Here is a 20,478-nt window from a genome sequence, read left to right as displayed (position 1 = left end):
CCAGGGTGGAGAGAACTGTGGGTTCCAGGCTGCACTCTGACGGCACCCCTTCTCCACCCAACCTGGTCTAACATCTGCCCTACTTCTCCCACCAGCTGGCTACTGGGCCCTTCTGCCACTCCCTGGGGATGGCATACATGGAGGCAGGTTCAGGTAGGGCCAAGTAGCAGCAAAAGCCAGGCTGCTTTCTGGGACAGCAGGCCTTGTCCATACCCATACCAGGGATTGCCCAACATACCTGGGGTGCTGGTACCATGCCAGGTGTTACACATAGATGTTTGCCTAGGGCAAGTGCCCTGCCTTCCTACCTTGTAAATGTTAGACATGCCCTGAGGAAGATGCTGTCTGTTAGCGTCCATATTTCCTTTTTTTTTTTTTTTTTTTTTAAGAGAGACAGGGCATGCATGGTGGGGAGGGGGGAGTAAGGGAGGGGCAGATGGAGAGGGAGAGAATCTTAAGTAAGCTCCATGCCCAGTGCAGAGCCTGATGCAGGGCTTGATCTCACCACCCTGAGATCATGACTTGAACTGAAATCAAGAGTCACACCCTTAACCCACTGAACCACCCAGGTGCCCCAGCGTCCCTATTTCATGGAAGAACTGAGTCTCGGGGACCCCGGGTCACACAGCTGGGGCACAGCTGGTGTCTGAACTCTGCTCTATACCACCAGGCGCTTGGGATGGACCTGGGCTCACAGAACCTCAGCTCAGCCACAGCAACCCTGGCATTCTTGGAAAGCAGAACCTGCCTTTAGCCCCTGACTCCACTCCATCTCCACCTCTCTACGTTGGATTCTGCCTAGGTCCCCAGAGACACCCCGCCCTTTCCTTGGCCAATCGCAGTGGCCAATTCTTTGTCTATGTATCCATGACCTCCTATTGCATATAGGACTCCTTGTCTGCCCCTCCCTCCAAGAACTGTGGCGTCCTGGCTCCCCTCCTCTCTGCTGTTCTGTCTCTAATGCACGCTGGTTTTCCTCTCCTTTGGCCCCAAATCCAGTCCTGGACCCCCACTGCCATCCGCTGTGCCTGGAATTCGCACCCACCTGGAAGCTGCGATCGGCACAGGCGCACGTTGGGGATCCAAATCCCGCAGCTCCCAGGTGTCTCCCTCGGCAAACCTGCTAAACCGAGAGCACCTGCCCCTTGCCCAGACACGCCACGATCAAGATCAAGTCATCCTGCACCGCAGTGTGCGCTCTTCCTCCCCAGGCTTCTTGGCCAAGGTCCCATCTCCCACCCCGTCTTTGGGGACAGGCATGTGGGAGTCGTCCCAGAGCCCTCAGCGCACAGCCCTCCTCTCGGGCTGCGACGGCGTCCGCCTGCCACGAGACCACCGAGCGGGTCCCTTCCCACTCAGGTCAATAACTGTGGCCTCCTCCCTGGGCTCCCGGCCTCTGGGCTTTGCCCAGACCACCCTTCTAACGTGCAGATCACACCTGTGGCTTGAAATCCCACAAATGCTCCTGCCCCCAGCACCATGCCCCCCGGTACACCTCTGGGCCTGTGCTCGGTCTGTTCCCCCTACCAGTAATGTCCTCCTTTCTGCCTGCCAAACGCCCTCCCTCTGTTCTCACGGTCGTGGGCCAGAAAGCCTTGCCCCTGGGTTGGATTGGGGGCCCTCCCCTCCATCCCTCCCAGGCCCGGTCAGTCTGCGGCCCCAGCCCTCTCCCATCTGCGCACCCACCGATCTCCTTCCAAAGCCTCCCTTTGTTTTTAAGCATGTTGATTTTTCAGAAGAAACTTTCCCTCCCTCCCCTCAAGAGAAAGTCGATGTCGCTGCCAACAGTGGCCATAAGACAGAGACAATGAACACAAGACGACATTCGGTCCTGGCCAGCGCTTGATGCTGGCGAGGCTGCCAGTCCGGGTCCGGGCTGTCCTTGTTCAAGGGGAGGGTGGCAAGTGCCTGTCACCTAGGCCTTAAAGATAGAGTGGCAGCATGGGAGGCTCAAGCCTCGAGGTCGCCTGAAGGGAGAGATTCTGTGACCTCTCCTTGCACACAGGCTGTCCTTGGGTTTCACAGATGAGGGAAGTACTGCCCCAACAGCTCCTCAGTGGCTGAGACAGGGCTGGGGAAGGACATCTTCGGGGGGGGGGGGGCGTCGAGGATGTTGGGGCGGGCAACCTCACACCTGGGCAGGAATTTGGGGACATACAACCCAGTGGCGGGAGGGGCTGAGAAGAGCCGGTGTGGGCAAATTCCAGGTGTGGGACTCGGAGAAGGTGCCTTCTGAGCACAAAAAGGGTGACGATGGGGAAGGGCAGGGCCTCGAGGGCTCTGGAGCCCCAACACCCCAAGACACTGCCTCCCTGCCCCAGCTGCCATGCCTCTGAACGTGGACCCACACCCTTGTCTGGGTTCCAGGTCACACAGGCAAACCGTGACCTTCAGAGTTCACACACCTGGGCAGATCTGCTCCTGCGGGGTGGCCTCAGGCCAGCAGCACCTTCTGTGAAACTGTCACCATCCTGTCTGCCTGCCCAGGAAGGGCGCGGAGCCATTGCAGGGAGCCCGTGAGCGCCGGTCGTCCTCGGTGCGGGGCTGGGGTTCCAAACCTCATGCGGTGGAGCAGAAAAGGGTCCCCCACCGGAACGCCAGGCTGTCCGTGGGCCCTTTAAGGACCAGAGGTGTTTGTGTAACGAGAGACCAAGCTGCACTTCCTCTCAGATGAGCCCCTCGGCTGGGATGCGCACAGATGCAGGGCTGCTCACCGATGAAGGGCGGGCGGCTGGGGCATGCAGGCAGGCCGAGCACTCGTCCCCACCCAGCCCTCAGCAGCACACAGCTCAGAGGACAAGCCTCTCCCTCCCACCCCCTGCCCAGTCCCCCCCACCCGGGGGGGACCTCCTGCAGACACCACCCACCCCCACCCGTGGTTCTCAGCCAGGGTCCATGGCCAGATTCCCAGGGTCTGGTCAGATTTCAGAAACATCACTCCAATGCAATCCCCGGGTGTCCCCTCGGCCTGAGTCACTATTCATCACTCTTCCAACCCTCCAAAGTAAGCAGCCTGCCTGTTGCTTCTTCCAGGAAGCCTTCTGGGACTTCCAGGCTGCATTGTGGGTTCTACATTTGGTCTGTTTTATTTTGCCTGGTAACTGCCCAGGAACGTATCTCTCTACCTATCTCACCAACGAACAGGGGGGCTCTGGGAGGGCAGTCACCAGGGTCTGATTCCTGTCTGTGTCCACTGTCAGCTCCAACTCAGGCCTCTGTTCCAATATTACCTCCTCACAAGAGCCAAGTTACGTCAGCACAGGAAAGGCAACAAAGAACGCCTTCGCCAGCTACAAATAACGATGCTGCTAAAATTTACAAACGGTGGTGCTTCCAGAATATCTCAGTAATAATAGAGGCATCCAGTCTCCGTGTCCTGGGCAAGAATGAGGTACTCTAGATGAAAGCCAGTGGCTGCAAATGTCCATGTAGTAATGGTTTCTAAATATTCTGTGCCCGATATCTAGGCAGCATTTGAGCAATGCTGTGTGCAAATGACTTATGTTCTGGTTGGATTTCCCAAGGTCCCAAGGCACGACCTCTTCATCTATTTCCAGAAGTTCAACCAGTTATGTGCACTCAGTCCTGGATGATTACCGTCCAAGGTTGAAACAGATTGAAACAGGTGAGCAGCTCCTGACCTGTGGCTTGCTCCTGTCTCAATCCAGCAGTTACTACAAGCATCTTTGATATTTCATCAATGCAAATGCCATGGTTCTGACCATACCCGCTACCGCCCCCCCACCCCCCAGAAAGTGCTCTGAAAATCCTCAGCCCTAACAGTCAACTTCACCAAACGTGGGACCAACAACTCAGGCGTGTAAGTAAGAGACCTCGTTCCCTGAGCTCGTCCCACAGGCTCTTAGATTTAATGAGCACCTCCTATTCTGTGCATCGCAATATTTCTGTGGAGTCATGTAAATTTCGTGGGGGGGTAAAAAAGGCTACAAGCTTCAAAATTCAAAATCAGTCCCTTGCCAGAGAGAACCACCCGAGAGGAAGCGTGTGCCTGGGTACAACCCGACACCCCCTCCGAGAACCGCCTCAGTTTGCAGACCCGAGGAACCTCTCGACTCCCAGTGGACAAGAAACTGGACTTCGGTGTTAGAAATGAGCCATCTGGAAAACAGCACTGGGAACATACATCCTAAAGGGTCATGGCATTCGCCCGGGGTTCATGGTCTATCAAAAAAACTTTCTTCTTATTCAAAAGTGAAAGATTCGAAATCTAGGAAGAGGGGGAAAAAAGAGGACCACCTTAGAAAGGCTCCGCTCCCCCCTTACTCTCAACATGTTTGTGGAAAATTCTAGGAATATGTGGGAAAGTTCTATGTGTCCTGACTCAGTGTCTAAATTGCCACCAACTGCTTCCAGGCTCTGGTTAGGCTCCCCCAGGAAGCTGCGGGGTGTGGCCAGTGCCAGGTGCTTCTGTGGTCTGCGTTTTGCAGCTGCATAAACTGAGGCACAGAATCACCCAAGGCACAAAGGAGGAGGCAGTGGGCTGGGATTCACATGTAAGCCCACACATCTCTAAAGGCTGCCTCCTTGTCATCACCACACAAACATTTACTGTGGGCCTGGAGCTGAGGTCCTGGACAGGGTGAGTGTTGGGGTGGCAAATACTATGCATTTTATTAATTGATTTCATTGTGCTGGATAGCGGAGAGAAAAATAGGGCAGGAAAAAGACATCAGGAATTGGGCAGTGGGGGCTGCAATTTTAAACAGGAAGATCAGGATGGTCTCCGTAAGAAGGTGATAATTGAGGGGCGCCTGGGTGGCTCAGTTGGTTAAGTGTCTGCCTTCGGCTCAGGTCGTGGTCCCGGGGTCCTGGGATCGAGCCCCGCATTGGGCTCCCTGCTCGGCGGGAGGCCTGCTTCTCCCTCTCCCACTCCCCCTGCTTGTGTTCCCTCTCTCGCTGTGTCTCTCTCTGTCAAATAAATAAATAAAATCTTAAAAAAAAAAAAAGGTGATGCTTGGGAAAAGACATGAGGAAGCCATGGGCATAGAGCATTCTAGGCAAAGGGAACAGGCTGTGTAAAGGCCCTGAGGCTGGGCCACGGGCAGTAGCTTCAAGTGATCCGGACGAAGCCCACGGGGCTGGAACAGAGGGGCATATGGGAAGAGGTGCTGGCAGGGAGGTGACAGCCTTAGATTAAGGCCCACCCTAGTCAACATCTCAGATGGAAAAAGGAGATCCAGAGGCAGATGTTTGCAGAGCTTGTCCTGCCTACTCTCCCCTTCTGTCACTGCCCTTGTCCCCTGCCATCTCCTAAGAGTGTAGTTAGACTCCTCGCTCCAGCTGTAGCTCCATGGCGCCTGCCAGTCTCATTGTCATAGCTGAGCCAGGGCCAAAGGGGCCTGCCCTGAGGCGTACCCATCCCTAGTTTGGAGAGGGGTGGGGTGGGGAGGACAGTGGCAGCCACAGGGTCCTGGCTCAGCAGGACCGCTGATCTCCGATCCAGAGTCCAAGGCTCTGAATCCTCTCATTAAAGCATCTGAAGCTTGCTAAGGTTTGGAGGCACGCCTGGGTCAGCGGTGGGGGTGAGAAGGGTGACCAGATCCAGGTGGCCAGGCCCTTCTCCACATGCACTGCGGGGGTGGGAGGGTGGGAGGGGGGACCTCGAGTCTTCTCTGCCACCTGGAAAGGGCTAGTGACAGCAGGCTGATGGCGGGACCATCCTCAAAATACAGCTGCTTTGGTTTTTGCCGCCTGCTCTCCTCGCATCTCTGTCCCCTCCCTGAGAGTATCCTGCTCCATATCCAGTTCTGTGTCCTGCCTGGCCTGCCCGCCTGGTCACTGCCGCTGCCCGCCTCCCCCCACCTCCCCCCTGCCTTCATACCCCCTAACTGTGCCCTCTTCCTGGTTACGTCACTTCCTCGGGGGAAGTCTTCAAGGTCAGCTGAGCCCCCATCACGGAAAGGGGAAGACTTGCCCACCAGGAAAAGGGGTGGATTCTCTTCCTTCCTCCTGCCAGCCTCCTGGGCCATCAGGGTTCCAGGAATGACCCCTGCACTCAGGGGACAAACCACCCCACAAACTGCAAAGCGGTGGGGCTCCGCAACCTCTTAACCTTCAAGCCAGGACCCTCCCAAGGTCTGCTGTTTTTGGACTGGGGCACCCTGAGACCTTCGCTCTCTTCGTCTGCCCCTCTGCCCACACTCCCCTTTGTTCCCTCTGATCCAGCCACCCTGGCCTCCTTGTTATACCTCCAACATGCCAGGCCTGGTCCTGCCTGAGGACCTTTGCACATGCTGGTGCCTCTGCTTGGAATGCTCTTCCTCCAGATGTCTACCTGGCTCTTTCTCATCCTTCGGGTTTCACACCCGCTACCCCACCTCCCTGCCTCTCAGAACATTAGCTCCATGAGGTAGCAGCAGGGAAGCTTGTGTTCGTTGCTCAGCCCTGTGCCTCCCACTGCAGGCACTTCATAAATATGTGCTACATGAATAAATGACAGACACAGGGGCAGAAGGGAGGTGGGGGCGGGGGGGTACAAGCAGAGGAGAGAGCGATTCTTCAGGGTGAGGCTGGCACCGCAGAGACACAGTCATGGGGTCCTGGGGCAAAATATGGGGTTGGGAGCCCAAGATGGCAGGGGAGAGAGTTGAGCTCCTGTGCATTCATTGTGGGGAACTGACGGGACAGTCTCATATTAACAAAGGTATGAAGTCGAGATCGAAGGAGGAGAAAGACCTCTATGCCACTCTGGTCACAGCCCATTCAAGTGTGGCAAAGAGCCCATTCTGAATGGCTTGGGATGGGGTGGGAAAGAGAGCCAAGGGAGGACAATTCCTACCACTAAATTATTTAAGCAGAGGATTCAGAAACTCAGTTGAGCTGACCATTTCCTCCTTTTTGAAGCCCTTGCTCCCTGGCTTCTAGCTTGCCACCTAACTGTTTCCTTGCCTCCTCTCCCTGCCCAATCCCCCCAGGTGCTGATGCCTCCCAAGCTCCAAGCTTGCTTCTTCAAAGCCCACCCTGCACCTCGCCCCCACCTGGGTGTCTAGCAACATCACAATTTCCAGATGCACCGGAACCTGCTCCCCAATCAGCGGCTGCCCCACCCCCCCCACTTCCCATCTCTCCAGGACCCATGCACTTCTCCCTCATCCCCATCTCCATCTCGATCTGGATCAGCGAGGTTGCCTCCAGTCTGGTCTCTTAGCTCCTGCCATGCATCCTGCAGTTTCTCCCCTCCACATCTCTGTACCCTGCTCTCTGCCCTGTTAACTCTGAATCACCCTTAGTAACCCACCAATGATCACCTCCTCCAAGAAGCCTTCCCTGGGGAGGGTGAACCAGGCCACTCCTCCGGGCTCCCTCCCCCCAGACATCTGCTGTTTTACCAGGTGCTTATTAGCACCTGGGCGCTGTGTTCACCTCTGAGGTGAGACTGCTATTATTCCCATTTTACAGGTGAAGAAGCTGAAGCAAGAAGGAGGTGAAGTCAGTAGCCTCCGGGCACCGAACTCAAGCGGGCAGGACAAGGTCAGAGGCAGCCTCCAGACAGCGGGAGAGAGGACAGCCTGTGGTGCTCAGATAAGAGGAGCCTGTCCCCAGGCACCTTCCGCATCCCGAGGGTGGTGGGAGGCCCATTCCTGCTCCCCCCCTCCCCGACCGCCAACTACAGGAGCCCAGTGGCTCCTGTGCCAAGTGATCACTCCAAGCCAGGCGCTGGGCCAACCAAACACTTGACATGCCTGACTCAGTCTGCAGAAGGCCCCGGGTCTGGAGGTGGGCAGTTACACAGTGCACCCATTTCTCAGAGCAGGAAATGGGGGCTCATCATGCTGTGAACTTCCGCTGGCTCTGGCGGCCTCCTCCATTCCCTCGGGGCCCCGGAGGCTGCCAGTGGGATCAGCCAAGCCCTTTCCTAGTCAAGGCTTCCTTTGATCAGAACAACACTCCCGGGGATAGGTTCTACTGACCCATTTCACAGATGGGCAAACCGAAGCCCAGAAAACTTTCCCTGGGGTCACAAGACCAGTTCCATGACCGAGTCTCCCAGCTCATTTCTACCACCTCTTCCCTCCCCTCTCAAGACACCTCCATTGGGAGTAGGTGAGCTGGGAAAGCAGGCAAGAAAGGTCCTGGCTTGGCCTGTGGGGACCCAGGTGCGCTGAGTCTCCTGGCACCCACACCCCAGCCATATTTATTCACAGCAGCTGCTCTTGGAAGGGGCCTGAGTCGAGACTGGGAACCCTGGGAGCTTCTAAGGCAACCCCATACTCCAGAATGTCTTTCTCGGGCAGCCTCCCTAAAAGAGATCCAGGTCACTGGACTGGGGACAGCTTGGCCCCTGCATTCAACGGCTGGAGACCTGGCCTGGGTGTAGAGTGGGTCTCCAGGAGCCTCCCCCATCAGGTGGCATTTCACAGGTTTTGCAAGTCAGACTCAGCCACGACAGCCCCACCCCACCTGCTTCTCCCTCAGTTTCCCCATCCCAGCAAGCAAAGGCCCCTGCATACTCCCAGCTGCCAGCGCCAGAAATCTCCTCCGCGCAGGTTCCTTTACGCCCCACTTCTGAGCAGGCAGGGAACGCAGAGGATGTTCTTCTGCCAGAATGCACACCCCCTCCCCGCGTCACCCCCTTTCCACCACCCCTTCCGGTGGGGGGCCAAGCCAGCAGCCTCCTCCCCGGGTTTCCTCCCATCCCTCCTGCCCACAGCAGGGGATCTTCCTAAGACACAACAGGACCGGGTTACTCACTTTGCTCTTAAGCCTCCCGTGCCACCCCCCCCCCCCCAGACTTGAGAATGGAATCCACTCACTCCCCGCCATCTTCGAGGCGCGGGCCAAGCTCTCCCCACCTCCGAGCCTTCCTCCCGGCGCTTCAGCCACGCTGGCCTCTTTTCTGCCCTGCAGACACACCAGGCTGGGCCCTGCGTCAAAATCTCGCTGCTTCCTGGGCCTCAAAAGCCCTCGCTGGCTGGTCCACTCAGGCCCAGATGACACCTTCTCTGAGAAGCGCTCCCTGACCCTTACTCCATCTCCCCGAGGTGGTGTCCTCCCCGCACTTAGCGCGGGCTGGAGTGATCGGAGCCTGTTTACACGGTGGCTAACAGTCTACGCAGCCGCGCCGCGTCCCCAGCGCGGGCACTCCGTACGGTTTCCTTGGCGTCTGACCCACACTCGCGTCGCGCTCCTCGCATTCACGCACCCGGACTCCCCCGCGTCGCCGCGCCAGGCTCGCCCCCACTCCCTCCTGTCCGTTTCGCAGCCGCGTCCCCGGCGCTCGGGGGAGCAGGGCTCTCTCGGGGCGGCGGCCCGGGGCCTGGGACCGGATGGGAAGCCCCGAGAGGCCGCCCCGGGCTGGGTGAGGGGGGCCGGGGCCGCCATGGCCGCGGAGGTGGGGCCGGGGCTCGCCGCGAGGGTGGCGTTCCGGGCGCGGGGGCGCTCGCTTACCTGGGGGCGCAGGCGGCGGGGCGCACCGGGGGTGGGCGGCAGAGGCGGAGAGCAAGGAGCACGCGCAACTAGCACGCGGCCGCCGGACTCTGCTCCCAGCGCCGCCTCTGCGGTGGGGCCCGGGGAGTAGGCTGGGGTGGAGGGAACGGGGCGGGGCCTGGAGGGGCGGAGCCGGGGCGGGGCCCGGCGGGGCGCGGGGTCCTGGCGGGGCTCGGGGTCCTGGCGGGGCTCGGCCCTCTCCGCGAATTGGACAGCTTCCGGGACCCCCGCCCCCGCGCCGCCGGCCGGGCCTAGCTCCGCCCCAGACCCGCCCTCCGGGCCCCTCCCCCCGCTCCCCCCGCCTCCACCTCCCGCCGGCCCGGCAGGCCGGCCCGGAGGCGCGCTTGGCCGAGATCCAGCCTCAGGTCTTTTGCTTGCGCCTTATCTTTCGCCTTTGAACCCAGCACCGCCGCGCTCAATCTGGCCCACGGTTTTGTTCTGTTCTGTTCGCTGCACGTCCGCCGGATCCCCTCCCGGGTCCCCTCTTCTGGCCTGGCTCTGACCCGCGCATCTGCATTCACACCGCGGGCACCCTGATCCGCTGGAACTTATGGCGGGGCGTTGCTGGGGGAGGCCCGGACTCTGTCTCAGGCCTCAGAGGCCATCTCGGGTTCCCCAAGCCTGGGGACTTACTTATCCCAGCTCGCAGACCAAGCCGCCCAATTCGTGGTTGGTGAGGCCGAAGCGCGCGCAGGACCCAACTGCCCAGTTGGGAGATTGGGGGGTAGTGGAGGTCAGCCAACCAGGCAGAGGCTTCGATTTGGTGGTGTGCAGGGGTCAGGAGGCAGAGCTGTGGAGATAGGCCGGCGTGGGTGGTGGTGCAGTCCCGGGCCCTCTCTTGCCAGATGGAAGCGAAAGTGACCCAGGATCAGCAGCGCGCCGGAGCGGGGAGCCTGGGCAAGCCTTGAATGAAAGACAACCCTGGATGAGGCAGAGGTAGTGTGTGAGCATCTGTGCCCCACCTGGGGGGGCTCACGGTCCAGCTGCTCCCAGCTGAAAGGAAGGGGGTTCCAGGGCAGCTAGCCAACCCTCTCCTCATCTGGAAAAGTGGCTTCATTTTTGGGCTATAAGCCTCTCCTTGAAGCAGATCCAGGGCTAGGTGGGGGCAGGCCCCGCCTTCTTGGCTGTGGGGCCCTAAGCAAGTTGCTTCACATGGCTGAGATTTGATTTCCACACATGGGATAGAGAACCCGTGCCTCCCAACCCAGCTTCAGGTCTTTGCACCTGCTATTTCCTCCACCAGACTATGTTTCCCTTTTTCAAATGTGTGCATCCCTCAGCCCTCAGGGCCCTCTGCAGAGCGCCCCACACCTCTACCCCCAAGAGCTCCTTTGTGCATCGGGGAAAGGAGAGACCATAAAGCCCGTGTAGCGGCTCTGAGCTATGGGGTGAGGTTGCCTTGCACCTGTGGGTGCTCAGAGCCTGGCAGCCATTTGTATTAGTAGTAAAGGGAGACATCGTGGAATGGGGGAGTCCAGGCCCCAGGGGAGAAGCCCAGCAGATCCCTGGAGAGGAGGAGGGAGAGGCCCCTGAAAGGATGTGGGTGGGCCAGGGTCAGAGAGAGACTTCAGGCTGGAGGTGGGGTGGCTGGAGGGAAGGGGTCAGCCGGCAGGAAGAGATGCAGGCTGAACTTTCTCCAGTTGGGCTGCTGCATGGCTACCTTATGCCCTCCTTCTTCTGCCCCCACCCCATGGATGAGTATGGAGTATTCAGGACAGGCTTCCTGGGGGAGGTGACCTCTGAACCTGCGAGGTGAATGGATGGGGGCAGTAAGCCGAGTTAGGGTCCAGAGGTGAGTGAAGAAGAGAGGACAGCCATGTGGGGCCGGCCACCAAAGGCCCTCCAGGGCTCTCCCGTGAGAGGCACAGTCAGACTTAAAATTAGACTCTGCAGTGGGTGCTTCTGGGGCCTGATGGGGGGGGGGTGCAGACAGAAGTGAAGGGAGGGACTCCGGAGGGATTTAGTGGTAAAGTGGCCAGGGCTCTGGGCATCAAGGGAGGCCAGGACCTGGTTGGCGGGAGTGGTGAGTTGGCAAGCCCAGTGTGGGGTGTCTGTGGAGGGGCAGTGGGGACCCCAAGGAGGCCCAAAGCTGGGGAAGTTTGGGACAGGTGGGGTGGGGCATGGAGAAGACTTTGTGCTAGCTGTTCTTTCTGCCTGGAAGCCCCCTCCCTCCATCCCTTGGGTTTTTAATGAAAGGTTCACCCTGTGTGACCCATCCCACCACCCCCCTGCCTTCCCCTTCCCCAGCTCTCTCTCCTCAGCCCTCCTCCCTCTTGATTTTTCTATCCTGTGCCTGATGGCCTCCCTGGGAAAATGTTCACCCCTCAAGGCTGGGGGCTTCCGTTTTGATCCCCTGGTGACCCTAATGCCAGAAACGGGGCCGGGTACACAGTGTCTCACAGATGTTCTTGAAGGGTGGAGAGAAGGGGGAGAGGCAAGGTGAGGAATGAAGTTTGTTGTTGACCTGTCTCCAGGTCTGGGTCTCTGTGTGTTTCTGTGTTTCTTTGTGAGTGTTCGTGTGTCCGTGTGTCTGTGTTTCTGGGGTGTCTGTGTGCAAGTGTCTGAGCATGGACACACACAGCCTCAGCTTCTCTGGCTGCCTGCAGGGGTGGGGGGATGGGAGGGAGGAGGCTGAGCTTTTCTCCCTGGAGCTGCGCGGCCGTCTTCCAGTCCTGCTGCTGCCTCCCCCAAGGGCCCTCCCAGCTCCCCAGGGCAGCGGGCTAACCCACTTGCACTGATGCTGCGCGCCCACCAGCCTGAGGTTCCCAGCAGCCGGGCAGGGAACAGCATGACCCGGTTGGTGCCAGGCACCCACGCTGGGAGCTTTACGGAGGTGAACATATCCGGCCCTGTCTGTGAAGCAAGTGCATTTAAAATTCCCATTTCGCAGATGAGGACACAAGCCCAGAGTGGTGCAGTTCGCCGCCCAAGGTCACACAGCCAGAGAGGAGGCAGCTTTGAACTCAGCTCCTTCTGACCTCTTATCCTCTGCCAGCCCCCCACTTTCTTTCCCTTTGCTGGGTTGGAGACATCCGGGTGGGGACACAGAGGGTCCTCACCTTCCCTCAGCCCTGGTAGACTCACACCCCTCACTCTTTTTTTTTTTTTTTTTTTAAGATTTTATTTATTTGACAGACAGAGACAGCAAGAGCAGGAACACAAGCAGGGGGAGTGGGAGAGGGAGAAGCAGGCTTCCCACGGAGCAGGGAGCCTGATGTGGGACTCGATCCCAGGACGCTGGGATCATGACCTGAGCCGAAGGCAGACGCCCAACGACTGAGCCACCCAGGCGCCCCCTCACACCCCTCACTCTTGATGGCCATACTCCCCTATCCCCAGGGCTGGCCTGGCCCCCTGGGGGTGACGGGAAAGGGCCCCCACACCTACTGTGCATCCGTCCCTACCTTCTTGGGCATAGGATGTCCCGGGTCATTGATTCCTGCCTTTCCCCCTGACGTGCACAGGGCATCCGGGAAGCCCTCATTTCTCCTAATCTCTGCCTGCATGCCTGTGAGGTCTGTACAATCCAGCAGAGAAAACATCCTGGGCCTGGAGGTACTGTGACCAGCCATCCAATGTGCCTGGGACACAGGGTTCCCAGTGCTAGCACCCGGACAGTCCTGAGCAAACTGTGGTGGTTGGTCATCCTAGTGGGAGGTGAGGTGACCTGCCCTCAGTGACACAGCAAGACCAGGAGACCCATGTCAACATCTGCCTATTCAAGATACCATCGCCTCTCCTAGATTTGATTAGGAGGAAATTGAGTCCTATTTTATTTTATTTTATTATTTTTTTTGAGATTTTATTTATTTGAGAGAGAGAACAAGAGGGAGCGAGCAAGAGAGAGCAGGAGTGGTGGGGGAGGGGCAGAGGCAGAGGGAGAAGTAGACTCCCTACTGAGCAGGGAGCCCACCCACCCCTGAGATCATGACCTGAGCCGAAGGCAGACGCTTAACCCACTGAGCCCCCCAGGCGCCCTGAGTCCTATTTTATAAGGCTTTTTAAAATAGGAGATGAAGGGGCGCCTGAGGGGCTCAGTTGTTAAGCGTCTGCCTTCGGCTCAGGTCATGATCCCAGGGTCCTAGGATTGAGCCCGCCCCCGCCCCCCGTTGGGCTCCCTGCTCTGCGGGAAGCCTGCTTCTCCCTCTCCCACTCCTGCTGCTTCTGTTCCCTCTCTAGCTGTGTCTCTCTCTGTCAAATAAATAAATAAAATCTTAAAAAAAAAATAAGAGATGAAAATCTCTGATTTGCATTGAAATGTTTTTCCTTTGGAACAGTTAACACATAACATTCAAAAGCTGCACAAGGGTTTGCTGGGGCAAAGAGTCCTCCTTTACCCTGTCTATGTCCCAGGCCCCCAGCTCTGCCCCTAGAGGCTCAATAAATTGGCTTAGCTTCCTGAAATTAGTTTTTGTGTATAAATGTACACCTTCTTTTTCTTTTCTTTCCTTTTTTTACATTTTTAATTTTTTTTAAAGATTTTATTTTTTCAAGTAATCTCTACCCCCAACGTGGGGCTCAAACCCACAACCCCGTGATCAAAAGTTGTAGGCTCCACTGACTGAGCCGGCCAGGTGCCCCATTTTCTTTCCTTTTTTAATTTTTTATTTATTTTATTTTTAAAAAAGATTTTATTTATGTATTTGACAGAGCGAGAGAGGGAACACAAGCAGGGGGGGTGAGGGGGAGGGAGAAGCAGGCTTCCTGCGGAGCAGGGAGCCCGATGTGGGGCTCGATCCCAGGACCCTGGGATCATGACTTGAGCCGAAGGCAGATGCTTAACTACTGAGCCACCCAGGCACCCCTCTTTCCCTTTTTTAAACAAACACTTGCATTTTACATATTGTCCTTGTTTAAAAATTGAGGTAGAAGAGATAATAACATAAAATTACCATAGTAACCATTTTTTAAAACTTAGTTATTTATTTTTAGTAATCTCTGAAGGCAGATGCTTAACTACTGAGCCACCCAGGCACCCCTCTTTCCCTTTTTTAAACAAACACTTCATTTTACATATTGTCCTTGTTTAAAAATTGAGGTAGAAGAGATAATAACATAAAATTACCATAGTAACCATTTTTTAAAACTTATTTATTTATTTTTAGTAATCTCTAAACCCAACTTGGGGCTTGAATTCAGGACCCCGAGATCAAGAGTCACATTCTCTTCCGATGGAGCCAGCCAGGTGTCCCAAAGCTCTTTTTAATATTAAGGAAATTACTTCTTATTCTCTGATACAAGCTGCAATATCCTCCCCACCCCCCAATTTGTTATATTTTTACTTTGTTTATAATGTTTTCTCCCCATGCGTCTATTTGTATTTTTAGGAAGCTGGACTCACCTTTTTCTTTTACAGCTTTTTTGTTTAATTATTTTTCTTAGAAAGACCTCACCTATTCTCAAGTTACTATTTTTAAAAGGCCCCCACATGTTTTTTCCCTTGTACTTTTATGATTTTATTTCTCACGTGTAAAACTTTGATCCATCAGGAATTTATATTGAGGTAAGGTGTGAGGTAGGGATCTGACTTTTATTCTCCTGGTTGTCCCAACAGCATTCACTGCATCATCCATCCTTTAAATTTGGGAGCTTGCTAGGCCTGTCACGTCTGCAAGGAGGGTAGTCATAGGGTGTGGAGGGATGCTAGAGTCGTCACAACATGAAAACTGTTTACTACTAGGTGGATGATTTAGGAAATCAGACCCCACTTCAGTCTCCAGGGTTATATCAGCACCAAGCTGCACCCATGGAACACTTTTTTTTGGAGGGGGGATCAGTTCTCTGTTTGTGGGATGTTATAAACATTCCCCCAAAATGATGTTAACACAATGCAAGTCTATTGCAAAATGATATGACCAATCTGGAACCTGGTGGGATTTCATGTGGTGGGAGAAAGTGGCTGTGGGCAGGGACCAAAATGCAGGTGAGTTATTGATAGAGGAGGAATTGGTTGTCAGTCCAAGGAATAAATAACACAGAGAAAGTGCCCATTGGTGGAGGCAGGACAGGCTGTTCCAGGGAGAGTGACTCAAACATCAAATGGGTCAGATGCAGACCTGTGTCTGGTTTCCTGAGGCCGCCGTAACAAAGTACCCAAAACTGGGCAGCTTGGACAACAATGATTTATTCTCTTACAGTTCTGAAATTTCCATGTCCAAAATCAAGGTGTTCACAGGACCAGGCTCCTTCCGACGGCTCCAGGGAAGACTCTTTCCCACCTCCTCTATCTTTCACGGCTGCCTGAAATCCTTGGCATTGCTTGGCTTATAGACACGTCATTCCAGTCCCTGCACATGACCATCTTCCTCTTCTTTGTGTGTCTGTGTCCAAACTTCTCTTATGAGGTCACTGGATTAGGGGCCCACGCTACTCCAGGATGACCTCACCTTAATTTGATTGCATCTGCAAAGATATCCCTTTTCCAAATAAAAGTCACATTCCCAGGTACTGGGAGTTAGAACTTCAACATATCTTTCTGAGAGACATAATTCAACCTACAATACCCTCCAAGCGGGGTGCCTGGGTGTCTCAGTTGGTTAAGCAGCTGCCCTCGGCTTGGGTCATGATCCCAGGGTCCTGGGATCGAGCCCCGCGTCGGGCTCCCTGCTCAGCGGGAAGCCTGCTTCTCCCTCTCCCACTCCCCCTGCTTGTGTTCCCCCTCTCTCTGTCTCTCTCTGTCAAATAAATAAATAAAATCTTTAAAACAAAATAAAAAAACCCAAGACCCTCCAAGCATTTTTAGTTGTGTTTTGTTTTCTCTCTCTGTGTGTGTGTCTATTTTCTCCCCCAATGACTTCAGAATCCTATTGAAATATTGAACGTGAATTATTAAATACAATTTGGTGGGGGGAAATGCTCTTCCGAAAACCTCCCAATGAATTAATTTCTTTTTTGTTTGAAGAATTAGCCTGTAGTTTCAATTGTAGCTCACATCTTGTTTACTATAAAGCAGAATGAATTCCTTGTCATAATTTGTACTCTGTTTTCGAAAGACAGAGTTCCTTCCAATCAACACTTTTGTTTCTTGCTTTGGCCTTTTGGTGCCAGTGTTAATTGGAGGGGCTTTTCTCTGGGACCAGTGAGCCAAAGCTGATGAAGAGGCCCCTTGGTAATTCCAGGTCAATGTGCTGGGTATGTGATGGGGGAGGTTGGGTGGGCACAGGATGTTCAGGACATGGGCAGGAGGTCAGGGTGATCTTCCCAAGGACAGAACGTCCCTCAGCTGAGGGGGCAGGTGGGCAGAGACGCAGGGGGCTGGGAAAGGGGGGCCCTTGAAACAAAAGTCCAGTGTGACCTAAGAGGGGGCAGCATGAGAGAGACTGTCCATTCAAGCCTGGGGGGCCCAGGGCTCACCCTTCATGAACCACATTTGGGTTTTTGTAGGAGAATGTCATGCTCTGATTTAGTCTGAAAGGTCACAGGGCCTGCGGTGTGGGAGGTGCAAAGAGGGATTAGGGAGAAAGGAAGCTGGTTTCCCAGCTGAGGGTGTCTGAAGGCTGGTGGGACAGGCGGTGGGGGGTGGAAGGAGAGGGAGTGGGGAGGGAGGTCTCACGGGTGGGTCTGGACTGCGCCTCGCCTCGCGTGATGACCCTCTCTGGCTGGGTGGTCAGGTGGGTGACCCTGAGTGGGGGGCACGGGGCAACAGCAGACTTGGAGGGACGGTGCCCAGTTGCAGGGGAGAAGTCCTGATGTCCGTGGGAGGCATGCACTGGAAGCCCGCTGTGTCCCTCTGAGCTGGAGATGTGGGGTCCTTAGTGTCGGCCCCGGCAGAGGCGTGGGATGGCAGGAGGCCCCGTGGATGGCAGTCCCCGTGGGTGAGGGCAAGCGGAGGGGCTACGGGGAGAGGTTAAGTGCAAGGGGGCCACCAGCCGGGGCTCGTCCTGCCTCTCCCCTCGGGCTGGTGGAACGGGCCACCCCTGCACCCAGGCCGCAGAGACCATCGGGCAGCGTTGCTAGAACTCGGCCTCTAGACTATCCTGGGGCAAGAACAGCATGGAGACAATCCAAGAGAAGGAGTGCGAGGGGAAAACAGCATTTATTGACCATTTCCCAAATGCAGGGCATGTCCTCGGCTTCTTGCCTATTAAAAGTAACAACAGCCGCAAAAAACTGTCACGGGATGCTTCAGTGCCAGACGTTATTTTAAATGACTCATCTGACCCTCCCATGGCCCTGTGAGGTGGGCACCCTTGCCTTCTTTCTCAGGCGAGGAAACTGAGGCACAGAGACCTTAGGGCACCGGCCCCAGGTCACATAGCGTGTGAGCACCGGAGCCCAGCGAGTCACTAGCCGCCCTGCGTAAAGCCTGCCTGGGGTTTGTGCTGATGAGGACAGGGCTGAGGCGGGGGGCGCGGGAGAACTCTCCCAAGGTCTGCAGGAGTGCAGGGGCTGTGAGCTGGGGGCGGGGCTGACCTGACTCCACCTCCCGGGAACTTTCCCCGCCCCCCTCCCCCTTCTGAAATGGCTACAGGCTTGTGCGGCAGCGAGGAATCCTCTGGAAATGAGAGGAGGGGAAATGAAAACCGGGGTAGGACAGGCAGAGCCCGGGTAGGGGGCTGGAGTCGTGGGGGCTGCTGGGAAAGAAGAGGGATGGTGTTTATGCTCTGAACCTTTGGGGTGCCTGCCTTGTCCTCCCCCACGGGGTGGGGGGATGGGGGTCGGTACAACCTTTGGGCAGAGACCTGGGGTTTCTCAGTCCCCCCCGCCCCGCCCTGGAGTCCCCTGGGTGGCTCAGAGGGTGTGGGGGCTTTCTCTGAAGGAAAGGACCCCGGGGTGAGCCCGTAGGCTTTTGCATATTACTCAAAGCCTTCTCTTTGTATTTTGCAAAACCCAGTGTGCTTAGGAGCTGAACATCAGAGGGCAAGAGTGTGTCATGCCAGCCAGGCAGTCTGGCAGAGAGGAAAGCAGGTGCCAAGGCCTGGAGGTTTGAAGCAGCATGTTTGGGGCTGAAGGTTAATTTGATGGTGCAAGGAGCTGTGAGGGTAGGTAGAGGTGAGACTGCAAAGCAGGACCAGCACCAGGAAAGTCCATAAAGACTTGGATCTAGGGGCGCCTGGGTGGCTCAGTCCGGGGCGCCTCGGTGACTCAGTCGTTAAGCGTCTGCCTTCGGCTCAGGTCATGGTCCCAGGTCCTGGGATGGAGCCCCGCATCGGGCTCCCCGCTCTGCGGGAAGCCTGCTTCTCCCTCTCCCTCTGCCCCTGCTTGTGTTCCCTCACTCGCTGTGTTTCTCTCTCTGTCAAATAAATAAATAAAATCTTAAAAAAAAAAAAAAAAAGACTCGGATCTAACCTTGGGGGCCACAGGGAGCCATGGAAGGGTTTAGAGCAGGTAGGAACACAGTCTCACGTGTGTGCCCTAGAGATCCCCTAGCTGTTGTCTGGAGGCGAGCTGGGGAGAGGAGAGGTCAGAGCAGTCGCCCAGTGCAGAGTTGAACAGGGCACAGGGATAGAAGAGGATTTTTAACTTTTAGAACCTTTTATTTAAATAAAGCACATATTCAGAAAAACACACACAAGTCACAGATGCTGGTGTTCATATAGCCAGGACACAGATCTAGGACAAAGTATCACCAGCCCCTCGAAGCCCCTGCTGTGTCTCCTTCCTGTCACGCCCACCCGGGTAACCCCTAACTTGACTTTGAATAGCCTACGATCCATTGCCTGTCATCTGCACTTTGTATAAATGGAAGCAGGCAGGGCATTCTCTTTATGCCAGGCAGCATGAGGCTGGATTCACCCACGTTATTCCAGGTTGCAGTCTGTGTTCGTTGTCATTGTATAGCAGAGTTTCTCAACCACCATTGACATCTGGGGCTGAATAATTCTTGGTGGTGCCACACACACGGCAGAATGTGGAGCAGCATCCCTGGCTTCTACCCACGAGATGAAGAGGGCACACCCCTCTAAGCTGTGACACCAGAAATGTCCCCAGACGTTGCCAGATGTAAAAATCACCCCCGTGGAGAATCACTGTTGTATAGTGTTCCATTTTGTGAAGTTACCACAATTGATTGACCTATCCTTTTGTTGGGCATTTAGATGCTTTCCAGTTTGGGGTTATCATGAGCAGGAGTGTTATGAACTCAAGTATGCATTTCCATTGATTTTATTCCTAGGAGTGATAGCATAGGTGTTTATTCAGTTTTGTGGATTTTGCCAAAGAGTTTTCCAAAGCAGTGTGGAAACATGAGTTGGTATTGTTTTTCTCACGTTAGCCATTCTGGTAAGTGTGGCATGTCATGGCTTTTTTGGTTTTATGTGCATCTCCCTGATGACTCATGATGTCAAGCATATTTATACCTATTGGCCGTTTGGAGATCACCTTTTGTGAAAGGCCCATTTTTTCCTTTGAAGTTTCTGTCTTTCTCTTATTGGTCTGTAAGAGCTCCTTATATATGCTGGACATGTGGTGGCATCAGGGCCATCTTCATTCTAGTCCCTCTGGTCCCTCTGGCCACCTCCATCACACTGATGCCCCCTAGCTGTGTTGACTATCAGGTCACACTCCACTCTGGCCAACAGACTCCACTGGCCATCAATCTGCAACAACCTGATTTCTCTGGCCACTGCAGGGAGACACACATGAAAGACACAAGTACCCAGAACAAAATCACTGCACTCTCCACAGGGAAAGGCACTTCCACAATCTGTATCTACCTTCCTGGGAAGAGATAGAACCATAAACAACATCTAGAGCTATTGCTTGTGTTTTATGTGATTTATATAAATAGTATCACACTGTATTATCATTGCACAACTTTTTTTTTCACTCACAAGTATGTTTTTGAGATACATTTATGTCCAGATAGAGATGAGGGGGGAAACTATTCATTCCTTCTTCACTCCTGTATAATATTCCATCACAGAACCACCCTCCTTTTCATTTCTCTACTCCTTCACTGATGGACATTCCAGTGGCTTCTAACTTTTCACGTCTCACATCACTGCAAGAAAATCCTTATATCTGGCTCCTTGACACCTCTCAGAAGTCATTTTTTTCCCCTCAAAATCCACTGTCCATTTTTCTGCTGTC

The 20,478-nt window shown here is 55.1% G+C and overlaps 1 protein-coding gene across 4 annotated transcripts in view; it reads right to left on the bottom strand.

The window, feature by feature from the left end:
- CERS4 (ceramide synthase 4) overlaps positions 1-9,532 on the bottom strand; it is a 30,553-nt gene extending 21,021 nt beyond the window's left edge. For 2 of the 4 annotated variants that reach the window (XM_088017637.1, XM_088017650.1), the window contains exons 1-2: positions 9,409-9,532; positions 2,406-2,615 (exon numbers count right to left, since the gene is read on the bottom strand). The gene's annotated coding sequence lies outside the window, so the exon portion shown is untranslated. The remainder of the gene's footprint in view (positions 1-2,405; positions 2,616-9,408) is intronic. The other 2 variants (XM_088017634.1, XM_088017646.1) reach the window with 1 other exon arrangement.
- Between the last annotated feature and the right edge of the window lie 10,946 nt (positions 9,533-20,478).

This window comes from Eumetopias jubatus, unplaced genomic scaffold, assembly GCF_037043125.1.
Source record: "Eumetopias jubatus isolate StellerSeaLion01/CBP00866 unplaced genomic scaffold, mEumJub1_p1.0 scaffold_1, whole genome shotgun sequence".
Taxonomy (NCBI): Eukaryota; Metazoa; Chordata; class Mammalia; order Carnivora; family Otariidae; genus Eumetopias; species Eumetopias jubatus.
The sequence above is the reverse complement of the archived record's forward strand: the minus strand, read 5'-3'. Positions and strand labels throughout refer to the sequence as shown.